Here is a 13,879-nt window from a genome sequence, read left to right on the forward strand (position 1 = left end):
CTAATCAGGAAGAGCATTAGTCCTTGTGCAGTACCTATAGTGTTGGCACCTAAGAAGGGTGGAACATGGAGACTTTGCACAGATTCTAGAGCCATCAACAAGATCACCATTCGATACAGATTTCCCATATCCAGGATAGAGGATTTGATGGATTGCTTGGGGGGTGCACAACATTACAGTAAGATTGACTTGAAGAGTGGTTACCATTAGATAAGAATAAAAAAGGGTGATGAATGTAAGACAACTTTCAAAACGAATGAGGGTCTCTATGAGTGGCTTGTCATGCCATTTGGACTCTCTAATGCTCCCAGCACATTCATGAGACTCATGAATGAAGTTTTACATAATTTCATTGGAAAGTTTGTTGTTGTGTATTTAGATGATATTCTTATCTTTAGTAAAACTAAGGTAGAGCATCTGAATCATTTAGCTATTGTTTTGAGAAAGTTATTTGATGAACAACTAACCATTAATCTAGAAAAGTGTAATTTTATGAAGCCAGAATTGGTCTATCTTGGTTTTGTTGTATCAGGAGGCAATCTGAAAATGGATCAATCTAAAGTTACAACAATAACCAGTTGGCCAACTCCCAAAACAACCAGTGATGTCAGAAGCTTTCATGGTTTAGCACAATTTTACAGGAAATTCATCAGGGGATTCAGTGAGATTTGTAGCCCTATGTTAGATACAATCAAAGGGTGTGTAAAGGTAAAGTTTCAGTGGATAGATGCAACCAATAAAGGGCTTGAATTATTGAAAACTAAAGTAGCTTCTCAACCAGTGCTCATTTTACCTAGTTTTGATAAACTTTTTACTATTGAATGTGATGCTAGCAATATTGCTGTAGGAGATGTTTTAAGCTAGGACAATAGACCAGTTGCATTCTTTAGTGAGAAGTTAAATGATGGCAAGAAAAAGTACTCTTCCTATGATTTATAACTTTATGCATTAGTTTAGGCACTTAGGAAATGGAGACACTATCTTCTTCCTAAAGAGTTTGTTGTATACACAGATAATCAGGCATTAGGTTTCTTGAACTCAAAGGATAAACTGAATCATAGGCACGTTAAATGGGTAGAGTACTTGCAAGCTTACACTTTTACTCTTAAGCATAAGAAGGGTCAGTTAAATAAAGTAGCAGATGCTTTGAGTAGGAGGTTGTTAACTGTTCATGAGATTCAAATACAGAGCATTGGTATTGATAGTTTTAAAGACATGTATCCTAATGATGATGATTTTGCTGAAGCTTATAAAGTTTGTCAAGATTTTGAGAATCATTTCCATGGTGCATATGCTGATTTTACTTTGTAGGATGGTTTGTTATTCAGGGGTGGATAGTTATGTGTTCCAAAAGGTTCTATGAGAGAGAACCTCATTCAGGAGAAGCACAATTGGTGCTTAAGTGGACATTTTGGTATGAGATTTTACTATTGGCCCAAGATGCAGAGAGACATCAGGAGGTATGTTGAGCAGTGTTTGGTATGCCAGAAAGAAAAAGGTAATTCCTCCAATGCTGGTTTATATCAGCCTCTTCCCATTCCCCATAGACCTTGGGATTGCATTGGTATGGATTTTGTGGTAGGATCACCTAGAACTCAAGTAGGATTTGATAGCATCTTTGTAGTAGTTGACAGATTTAGCAAAATGGCTCATTTTATTCCTTGTAAAATAACACATGATGCAAGTCATATTTCTTACTTATTTTTTAAAGAAGTTGTTAGAATACATGGTTTGCCTACTAGCATTGTTTCAGATAGAGATGTGAAATTTCTTGGTCATTTTTGGAAAACATTATGGAAGAGACTGGGTACTAATCTCTCTTTTGGTTCAGCTTATCATCCACAATTTGATGGCCAAACTGAGGTTGTGAACAGGTCTCTTGGAAACTTGCTTAGGTGTTTGACAAAGGAATATGGATAGAGTTGGGATCAGCTCATTCATCAAGCAGAGTATGCCTACAATGATAGTGTCAACCGGTCTACAGGTAAAAGCCCTTTTGAAGTTGTTTATGGTATGCATCCAAGGGGTATAATGGAGTTGAGAGATATAACTAACTTGCAGCCTAAGAGTGGAACAACAAATGACATGGCTCAATCCATGAAGGAGGTTCATGAGCAAGTGAGAAAGGCTCTTCAGGATACCTCCCAAAAAGTAAAGGCAAGAGTGGATGCTACAAAGAGGGATGCTCAGTTTTCTATAGGGGATCATGTGATGGTTCATTTGAACAAGGAAAGGCTACAAAAATGAGTTCCAAGCAAACTTTAGATGAGGAGAATAGGCCCTTGCAAAATCTTGGCTAAGTATGGGTCAAATGCTTACAAAGTTGATTTGCCTACTGATATTTCTTCGTCTCCCATTTTTAATGTTGCAGATTTGATTGCTTTCAAGGGGAAACCACCTGAGGAGATTCAAAGAGTTTTAGATGTTGCACAATCCCTTTCTGATTTTTCTTTCCCTGCTCTCTCTATTCCTCAAGCAGAACAGGTTCTAGACTCTAGGGTTCTCAAGAAGACAAGGAATCACACCTATATGGAGCACCTAATCAAATGGAAGGATACGCATATCTCAGAGGCCACATGGATACCTAAAGCTGAATTTTAGAAAGCTGGAATACCTTCTTCTTTGCTGCCTCAAGGAGTCACATGAATTCTTTGTCTTTGGGGGAGTATGGTGCAGGAGCACCTAGTTGAGTAAAAAACTCTCCTTTTTGAGTATTTCATGCTTTCATGTTTGTAATGTCTTGTGTTAGATATATGATGATGTTTTAGGTTGTTGTGTGTCTTTTCAAGTGGTTTTGATCTCATTTTGTGCTCAAGAGGTCAAGTTTTGTCTTTCAGGATGTGAGTTGACAATTTTGGGTTTCTAGACCAAAAAGGGCAAAAATGTGAAAAATTGCCTAAAAGGTCTAGAAATAATTTCCAAAGCATTGCAACATGTTTTATAAGTATTTTTAAGCATGTATAAGGTGTTTAGATAAGTTGATGAGGTTAGGTTGGCAAAAATGTCTTTTGGAGCAAGAAATGTTGTCATTTGGGCTTGTAAAAGTTGTCATATTTTTGGACTTTTCTAGTACAATAGAGTTGTGGAAGCCTCATGTCCATACTAGGCTTGATAAAAAAATTGAAACACTATAAATGACCTCCCTTTTTCCTTGTAAAAGGTTGGTGATTGTATTAACAAAAGAATCCTAATAGAAAAACATGAAATTCTGGTTTTTTTCACTGTTTTTCCCTTCCTTGGAGTAATAGTCCGTACTGTAGCATATTTAGTCCATACTGTACCTTCTGGGAAGTGTACCTATTGGTTATCCAATTCTCTCCAAGTGATCATTGTATTGGTTTTCCATTTGCAAGTTGCTAAGATAAAAATTCTTTCATTTTGTGTGCTCACTGCCCTATCAAGGGTTTGGAGTTTCAAAATGCAGCAACTTGACTAATCCAGGCCTGGGCTCCCACCAAATGGATTTGGTCAAGTTGGTATGCATGTATATAATGTATATAAGTTTCTTTTATGCCAGGGTTGAGATGGGAAAGATGAGTTTGAGCACTTATTAGGCAAGTTGTCTAACTTGACTAGTATTCTTCCTTTCTGCTCAAAATTTGGATTCTAAGCATCAAGTATTGAAACAAACATGGACAGAGGTCTGCACCTATCCTAGAAGATTTTTGAAGGGATTGGATCTCCAAAACAGATCCTTTTTGCATTGTAAAGTGTCACCGTTTGGTGTAGGACAACGAATTCCCTGTTTTGGGAAAGTGATTAGTTTTTGTTTCAAAATTGGCTCAATGAATACTCTTGTATTGGCAAATGATTCCTGATGTTGTGGCAGAGTTTAAGACTTGTTTGGTAGCATCTATTTACAATGGTGATATTCAATTTGTGCTCCTAACCAAATGCCGTGCAGAAATAACAGTGAAAAGTCAGAAAAATAGTTAAAATGACTGTTTTTGTCATCTTCTATAGCTAGTATGCCAAGTGTTTGGAAAAATGACAAGTGGAAATTGTTTGAACAATGATCTCCAAGGTGTGGAAGACTCCCTCAGTTAGTTTTGGGTCTTGGTTTGTGAAGGATTTGTGTATCTACCAATGCAAGCTTGAAAACCCTCTTGAAACCCTACATTTATGCCAAAAATAGTGGACAGTCCTCACTTTGCATTGACAAAGGTCTAAACCATGAAAATCATTTAGTTTGGAGATTGTTTGGATGTCCCAAGTCAACTTACAAGGTGGAGTAAATCATCGTTGCATCCTACAAGCATTTTTCATTCAATTAGCCCTTCATGGGCTAACAACCCTTTTTAGGCCTATTTCATAAAAACACTTAACCCGATTTGAATAAGGTTAAGGGGACTTGCTAAGTTACTTGAAAACCATTAGTAAATTCAGTAAGAACCACTGAAAATTATTAGTATCAGGATAAACTCCATTGTTGACTTAACCCAAGCATTGGTGGGTTTGAGTAACCTAGAGCAAGACAAGGCTGAACCTTCAAACCATGAACAAAACTATGAATAGCCCTTAAACCTCTTTCTTGGAACATTGGAGGCGGTCAATTTATAGTCAGGGGACAACAAGGTTGGAGCAAGGTGAGTAGGAGTATGTTTGGAGTGGAGTGACTAGTTAAGTAAGGTAATGTGAGCTTGAGTAAGGAAGGAGTGACAATACATTGGGGGATTGTTTGAGGGATGTATAAGGTGTTGAGGAACTAGAAATCAAAAATTGAAATTACAATTAGAAGGAGGACTCAAAAATTTGTCCTTGAGGGCCATTGAGGTTGTTTAAACCAACTAAGAACCATTGAGAAACTATTCTCACAATTTCCCTATCACCCATGCAAGTAAATCAAGGGGAGAAGGTGAGGATTTCCAAAACCTACCAATGAGGGGCTTTATCACAGAGATGTGAAATTTGCAGAAGGAAGTGCTTAGGTAGGGTAACCATTCTTGAATCTCCTTGGGTAGGACAATCTGTATCTGGGATATCCTTATCCTGTGTCGTTCCATTTGTTATCTGTTTCCTTCTCCAAACTTTAAGGTACGTACCAGGGGATCGATTGATGTTTTCACCAGTTGCTTGTCGCTCTGTCTGCAAAGGGGGTTTTGGCTTGAAGGGCGCTCTACTATTAATTAGTAGAGATCTCCCTCCCTCATTAATGAGTAAATAATTTGGGAATGACAAAAAAGAGGGCTTATGCAGAGGTATATAGTTTGGCCAAGATGGAAAGGGCTTGTGCAAGGGGATCATGTTCGGTCAAGATAGAAAAGATGGAGACTACCCATTTGAGAGACCCTTGTGCACACTCTTGTTTCAGAGATCTTTTGAATCTTTCCATAGATTTTCTAGAAAACCCCTATCTATATCTGGTTCTTGGGGATGCTTCGATCCAGAAACCTCACAAATATCAAACACTGGTTGTTTTTGTTTGGATGGTCGATTTTGAGGTATGAATTTTTTTGGATGGGCATTCTAATAAATACCTGTCTTGCTGACCTCTATACCCACCACTAAAGCCATTGCCAGACCTGTTCCACCTCATGTTATTGTTCTGGAATCTACTATAGATCCTGTTGTGGTCCAGATTTTCAAATTTTCTTCTCGTCTGCATCCACTGGCTAGAGTCGACATTGATCCTTGGGAGACTCCAGAATAACTTAAAATTTTTATTGACTTTTACGAATCTTCATTTTTTATTGATTTATAGCAATCTATAGAAAATTGCTGATTTTTACTATTGTGTTTCGATTGTCTTCGACAAACTCTCATTTTTAATGCATCTTCACTCGATTTTGGTGAACTATAATTTGAGAGTGTTTAATTGTTTTGTTTTTTGAACCTTAAACTATTGACATTCATGAATCTTCATTTTTTATTGATTTATAGCCATCTATAGAAAGTTGTTGATTCTAGTAATCAAAGATAGCTTTCTTTTCTAATGCTTAGGCGGGGTTGGTGGAAACATAGAAGCTTTGAGTTGTGTTCGCTACTTGCCCCCTACTCTAAATAGGCATTAGATCAAACAAAGCTTTCACCAACACTTTAGAAACTAATGATTTCGGCTACACCTAGTCTTTAGCTTGAAATAAAACCATAATAGTTGCTTTTTAAACTTGAGGACTATCTTTATTTCAAAAGGACTATTTGGACCCTTCCCACCATTCTGTAGAGGGTTTTTGGAAAGAGAGTTTCTAAACAAAGCACCCTCGATGGGCATTTAATAGGTGTCGAAATTCAATACCCACACAATTGGAAAATCATCAATTTTGTTTCTGGTCAGCCCCACTATCTATTTATCTATCCATAGTTAAAATAGGTAGGCCAGACCTGAGCTTCTTTATTAGTTTAGGTTCAGTATGTATGGGTAAGACATCGATCACTAGAAGGAACCTTTGAACTCGAAATCACACAACTATATCCACTGCTCCATAGAGTAGGCTGAGTTACTTAATTAGCCTGCTAGAGTAAGGGTGGGAGGGAATCTATAGTTCCATTGGGAGAGATAGTTGCGGGTAGGAGTATAGACAGATGTTGGTCAAGCAATGATTTTAGTTTGTGCTTCAGTTGTGTTTGAGAAACTCTCATTTTTTGTGCATTATCACTCAATTTTGTGAACCACAATTTTAGAATGTTTCATAGTTGTATTTGTTCAACCTTATTTTTCTATTGACTTTTACGAATTTCCATTTTTTATTGATTTATAACCATTTTTATAAAACAACTAATTTTTAAGCTTGTGTTTCAGTTGCAAGACAAACTCTCATCTTTAATGCATCATCACTTGATTTTGGTGAACAACAAGTTTAGAATGTTTTATAGTTGTGTTTTTTGAACCTTAATTTTCTATTAAATTTCATAAATCTTCATTTTTTATTGATTTATAGTCATCTATAAAAAAATGATTTTAAGCTTGTGTTTTGGTTGTGTTCGACAAACTCTTGTTTTTAATGTATCATCATACGATTTTGGTGAACTACAATTTTAGAATTTTTTTTGAACATTAATTTTCTATTTACTTTCATAATTTATTTTTATTTTTATTGATTTATAGCCATCTATAGAAAACTGTTGATTTTATAAGCTTGTGTTTCGGTTGTGTTCAACAAACTCTCTTTTTTCATTGATCTTCAATCAATTTTGGTGAACTAAAATTTTAGATTGTTTTTAAGTCATGTTTTTTCAACCTTAATTTTTTAATTGACTTACACAAATCTTCATTTTTTATCGATTTATAGCCATCTTTAAAAAAATTTTGAATTTTAAGCTTGGGTTTTAGTTACGTTTGAAAAACTCTTTTTAATGCATCATCACTAGATTTTGGTGAACTACAATTTTAGAATGTTTTATACTTGCTTTTTTGAACCTTAATTTTTTATTGAATTTCACGAATCTTCATAATTTGTTTATTTATAGCCATCTTTTACTAAGTGTTGATTTTTAAGCTTGTGTTTCGGTTGCGTTCAACAAACTCACTTTATTAATGTATCATCACTCGATTATGGTAAACTACAATTTTAGAATATTTTATAGTTGGATTTTTTGAACCTTTATTTTCTATTAACTTTCACAAATCTTCATTTTTATTGATTTATAGCCATCTATAGATAACGGCTAATTTTTAAGCTTGTGTTCGACAAAATCTCATTTTTAATTCATTATCACTCTATTGGTGAACTATAATTTTAAAATATTTTATAGTTGTGTTTTTTTGAACATTAATTTTCTATTGAATTTCACGAAATTTCATTTCTTAGCGGTTCGGTTGTTGTCGACAAACTCTATTTTTTAATGCATCATCATTCAACATTGGTGAATTAAAAATTTAGAATGTTTTCTAGTTGTGTTTTTTGTGTTGGAATCCAATAACACTGAGAGGGGGAGGGGGGTGAATCAATGTTATACCAGGAAGTCCAATTTTAACCTTATTAAAACATGCATACACCAACCGGTATACCGACACATACAAAATTGAAAGAAGTAAAGCAATCAATAAGCCAATCACATAAATGAGAACCATAACACATATAATTATACATGGAAAACCTCAAAGGGGAAAAAACCACGGTGGGATTCATGACCAACAATATCAATCCACTGGCCATATGAAGAGATATTACAAAATATAAGGGGCCTGCACTTGCAGGAAGGCTTATAGCCTAGAGCACACTGCTCAATCACGAAAGGAGCCTCAGTGACTACATACAAATCTAGACTACAATTTGGAGAAGTCTTGAACTGCAAAAGATAGCATCTTCTATGCTAGAATACAGTTCCGGTTAAGCTCTGTCTATTCCAGTTTGAAACCCTAAACCCTTTGCCGAAAGAACCCTTACATAAATATCCACACATAGATAATCTCTCTGATATATTTTACATCATACTACATCCACATCTCCATCACCATTTCTATATCAAAATGATCTAATCCAACTAACCTATATACCCTATACAACTTATCATGCCTTATGTTGGCTTAGAAAGATTATTACAATATCAAATTACATGTCGGTTAGATAACATAAATACATGAATATAAAAAAATAATTATCGATGTTGGATCCAAGAGTGTCGACCTCCAATACCGATAACCATATTCTAAACCATGTCGGCTTGCATTACCGATAACCAAAGAAATCCTTCCATCCGTCGGTGCTGGTGCCGATACCAATGTAGTGTCTATCAAGTGCCTGCTAGTACACAACTGAACCAAAACATGAAGCCGAAACAAAATGTCATGTTTCCATCAATGAAAACATAGTGAAATCAACCAATTGAGTGTCAATTACCAACAATCCCCCCCTTTGGCATTTATGGCAACACTCATGTGAAAAATGGTCAAGGTTTCATTTGTCGGTTTCATCCTACCTGCTCCCCTTGAGTTGAATATTCATTAATGCAAAATACTCCATATTCCCATAGATATCCACATCTCCCCTTAATGTCTACAACTCCTTCTATTTATTTTTCACATCTATATCACTCCGCCCTTGACATCAATGACATCAATGATTCTAAAAAGAATGCCAAAGATCCAAAACTGTACAATGAGTATCCCAAAATATCTTACCGAAGCTTAACAAATTTGAGAATTTTAGGATATGCCTTCTCCAATAGCTCAAGGTAACTATCCCAACCAGATTTGAAAGTACCGAAAATAGATACAAGTCCATTCAATATATGTGCAAAAGACTCTTTCTCATTTAGCTCTGCCAGTGTGGGCTTCCCAACCATATCTATACATTCCTTCTTATGTACACTGAGTGAATCCAATCGAGGACTCACCAATCCTCTAAGACTTCTGGCTCTTCTTATGATTTTGTCTTTTTCCTTTCTCAAGAACATAAATTTGGGCTTCCAAAACCAAAACTTGACCATCAATGGATGTAGTTAATGAGTTCAATCCATCAAAAGAATTAGCTATACCTATAATTTTCTCTTGAAATTCCTTTATCTTCTTATCCACATTAACTGTAAGTATATCTGTGTTACAACATACCCTATAAATATTTGTACATTGCTTCAAAGAATTATCTATCAGTTTCAATTTTTCATCAATCTTGTTCTTCTTAGATTCAATCACCTGATCAAATGTGACTCTTTTAGCTTGAGTGAACCTCTCTAGTGCTTGCCGGTTTGAAATATGTTGCAAGGATTGAAAATCCTTTGAAATATGCTCAGTAATTGTCTTAAACTTTTCGGATGGGCTCGCTTCCCTGTCAATATTGCACTTTGGGACTAGTCTATGTAAAACAGTGATAGATTGATCAATAATCCCTTTATCCGTAGATCCCTCCTTCATTAATTTCTGTGCAGCCATCATCATGAGTTCAGTAGGACTCATCTCAGTTATGTTTTTCTTTACGACCTACGAGGTGTCAATTGACAACAATGATGGACCTACTACCGGTTCCCTGTCGGATTCCCCTTTCTTCTCCTCTGATGATTTATCCTTTATAGCTTTCTTACTTGTACCGGTGGTTTCACCACTTGGTGCAGTCTTTGTAACTGCCAGTTCCTCTCTAGGAACTGTAACCTCAACCTGTACATTTGTATCCTGTGCATTAGTATCCTGTACAATTTCAATCTTTTCACTCTCTCTATTAGCCGGTGTCTCAATATTTGACTGTACACTTGTATCTATCAGGGGCTTAATTTCCACTATCTTAATGTTTTTCAAAATTGAGGGTGAAGTACCCATAATACACTTTCCTTTCCCTTCAACCGAGGTGTTTGCAATGTCTATCTTTGATTTCGGTGACGTAAAGAAACCTCTGTTTTCCTCAAAGAACTCAGCCATTGCCCTTTGGGTCTCCTTTATTATCTCATTGACCCTTCCTAGCATCAGACTGGTTATTCTATGTTTTCTATTAAAGAATTTTCTATCTGCAATTTCAAGTGTCTTACCCATTTCCTCTGGAGTAATAGAAACACAAATAGATAACAACTCTTGAATTTTTATGTGTGTCTTCCTGTATTGCTGATAGCCTCCTAGCATCTAACATATCATACAGTTCTGCCGGTATTTGGTTTTCAATTTCTATCAAGGCTTTCTTATAAATATCTAAATATAACAAAACTGCCTCCTCTATCTCTCTTTGTTCAACATTATCTAAACGATCATAGTAAAATTGTACATTCTTTAGCATGCCATCCTTAGTGATTTTATCTACTAACTTTGCACAAGTTTTTGGTGGTATGTTAGTTACATTACCAGTTTGAATAGCCATGTCAATGTCATTCTTCTTCTTCCTTTTTGCAGTACCAGATAGAGTTGAAGTGGTTACTTTAGGTGCTTGCTTCTATGCTGGTAACTTGAATGCAACCTTCATGACTAGTTTATTTTTAGCCTCTACCTTTATCTCCTTTGTTTTCTTCCTTACAACCCTTTTAAATGCCAGGGGTGTGTCATTTTCAGATTTAGACTCAGCTGTAACATGCTCGATGTGTACTTCTGGATCCTTCCTCTTCTTGCCTTTCTCTGGGACAACATCAATTAATGCTTTGATGTCTTGTGAAACCTTCTCAACAAATTTGCTAGCCTTTCCTTTTTGCTTCTCTCTTCTTTCGATTGAACTCTATTTCAACCTCTTGTGTTTTTTTGTTTTGTAGTACCACAAGGCTTCTCCGCCTCATCAACAGGTGCATCAATCAACATTTTTGCATAAGAATCAAGGATCTATGCATCAACTTCATAGTCCATTTCCTCAATCCAAATCTTCTGGGGCTTAACCGCTTCCATAAGTGTTTCATCCTTCTTCACCATGAAGTATATGTCAGTTGAAAATTTCTCAACAATATGCTTAGGAACCCTTTCCCTTGATTTCATAGACTTGTGGAATCCCTTAAAATATCCCCATACTTTATCATCTCTCTGACTACCTAAAGTAGCAATTGACTGTTTCAATTGTCTCCCTACCGGGATATCAAATGCCCATTGCCTCTTCCCAAAACTGGGAGTGTCATTCAGGAAAAATAACATTAAGCAGACAATTAAGTTTCCATAACGGAAAGTCCTTTTCTTTTCACCTTTAATCTTTCCTAGGTTTATTAACAATTCATCTAACATCCAACCGCATAGATCCAATTTCTCATTTTCTCTCATTTTTTAAGCTGCAAAAATGCAACAACTGGAAATAGAATTCAGTCAGTTTGACTAAGTTACCTTATAATCAATGATCATGCTACCGAATCTGATGTTTGTGTTGGTAATAGTGCTTATCCTCATAGATCTTCTCTTAGATGTCGCGCTAGTGATTTTGTTGACATAATCATTTGAAACCTTCTTGTCTGGACGTTTCCCAACCTATGGTAAACCAGTGATTGCCCTAATGGCTTCCTTGGTGATCTTTTAAGGTCTATCCAACTAGATAAACTCCCCATGTACTCTGCTCAAAACATACCTAATTATTTTATCTTCGAATTTTGGAATGTCCAAAATGCCTGTAAACCCTGTCTTCAATGTGTTTGTATGCCGGTTTGATCTTTCTAGAGTCTCCCATAAGCTCGCTCATGTACATGCTCTTTATATCAAATGTCCCCAAATCCTCAATGTGATAGTGTATGTATGCCCTAACATCTTCAACATTAACAAATCCCTCCGAAATGCGAGAAAATGCTCCAACCGAATCTTCCAGGGTAGCCACATATGGATACCACTTGAAAATTAGCCTGGGGTGGTCCTTGAATTTTACTATAGTCGGATTTGCAACAAAGTTATGAATAGATGATGATCCTGATTCCATGATTAAAGATAAATACTTGTTGATCATTTCCAGTGAAAACCCTTAATAAACTCTTTCAGTTGCCGGTGAAATTGCTCAAGAAGAAATCTAATTGCTTTGAATTGCCTTTGATCGCTCTTAGTCACTCTTAATCACACCGAATCACTCTAAATGCAAGGTGATCAATAATGAAGTGAATTTGACCTTTTATCCTCCAAGAAAAACCCTAATCTTTTATTGGCATCAATGACTACCAGTGAAAGATACCAGATCTCGAACATAACACCTCCATGCCGGATAAGCATTTCTAATGTCTGGATCATCTTCCAGAACCTCTTCTTGGGGTATATGTAGTATCTTCATAAATATTTCCTACCCCTAAGGCATCTTCCTTAGTTATCGGTTGAGCTACCTGCCGGTGTAGGAGCAACCTCCTCTATCGGATAAGTAATAGGTGCATTTCCATCTACTGATTGTTCTTCAGTCTTCTTGACCCATCTCTGAGTATGATCTTGTCAGATTTCATTAATCTTTTCTTTCCCTTTCTCATTTGATCCTCCATTACCAACTGGTGGATTTATGCTTCTACAGAATTTAGCACTATGATTAACCTCATTACATGCATAACGTGTAACATTGTTCCTTTGAACTGATTTGCTAAAACTGGTGAAATTGCTTGACCTGCAATGATTAGCCATATGTCCAAATTTTCTACATGCATAGCATTTAACATTCATTCTGCAATCTTCTGTCTTATGACCATACTTATTGCATTTGGAACATTTACTGGGAGTAGAATCAGGGTTCTGATTTGCTCTGTTTCTACATTGCCTAGCCATGTGACCAAATATATTTCAAACAAAACATCTACCATTAAATTTATAAGCATTAAATTGCCTTACCGGTGTCTTATGGTTTTGATCTCCATTAGCAGTACCGAAAATTCGTCCTTTCTCAAATCCAAGTCCACTGGAATCTCCAATCTGCCTTTGTCTCTTCAATAATTCATCTAGCTGTGCTAAACTAATCTTGAATTTCTCTTTGTACTCACTTGTAGTAGTTAGATCATCTCTCATAACTATGATTGGTCTCTCAAGCTCTTGTTCATTACTCTGGGATTGTACTAAATTGGTTCTCAACATATCATTCTCATGTACCAACCTACCACATTCTTCAAATTTTTTCTTCAGGGATACAACAAGATTTTCTTCCTTTTTCTTCCAGTCCTCAATTTCCTTAGACATTCTCATAGTTATAGCTTGCATTTCATTTCTCATTACCATGTTCTCCTGACTCTATTTATGACATTGTTCCTTAAGTGCATCTTTTTCTTCATCATCCTAACTTTGCAAAAGTTCCTTCCTCCTAGCTTGAATAGATGATAGCTTCTCCAGTAGGACAAGAATGAATTCCTTAATAGAATTTAATTCATCTTGTAGCTTTAAGTTCTTCAACCTTTCAACATCACATTCTTCAAGTGTCATCTCAAGTTTCTTCTCCAAACCCATGCCCGGATTCAGGATCTTCCTCAAGGTGTTAAACTTCCTTTGAGGCACAAGGCTCTGATATCATTTGTTGGAATCCAATAACACTGAGAGGGGAGGGGGGGTGAATCAGTATTAACCTTATTAAAACATGCATACACCAACCGATACATACAAAAT

Source organism: Cryptomeria japonica, chromosome 1 (assembly GCF_030272615.1).
Source record: "Cryptomeria japonica chromosome 1, Sugi_1.0, whole genome shotgun sequence".
In the NCBI taxonomy this organism is placed as follows: domain Eukaryota; kingdom Viridiplantae; phylum Streptophyta; class Pinopsida; order Cupressales; family Cupressaceae; genus Cryptomeria; species Cryptomeria japonica.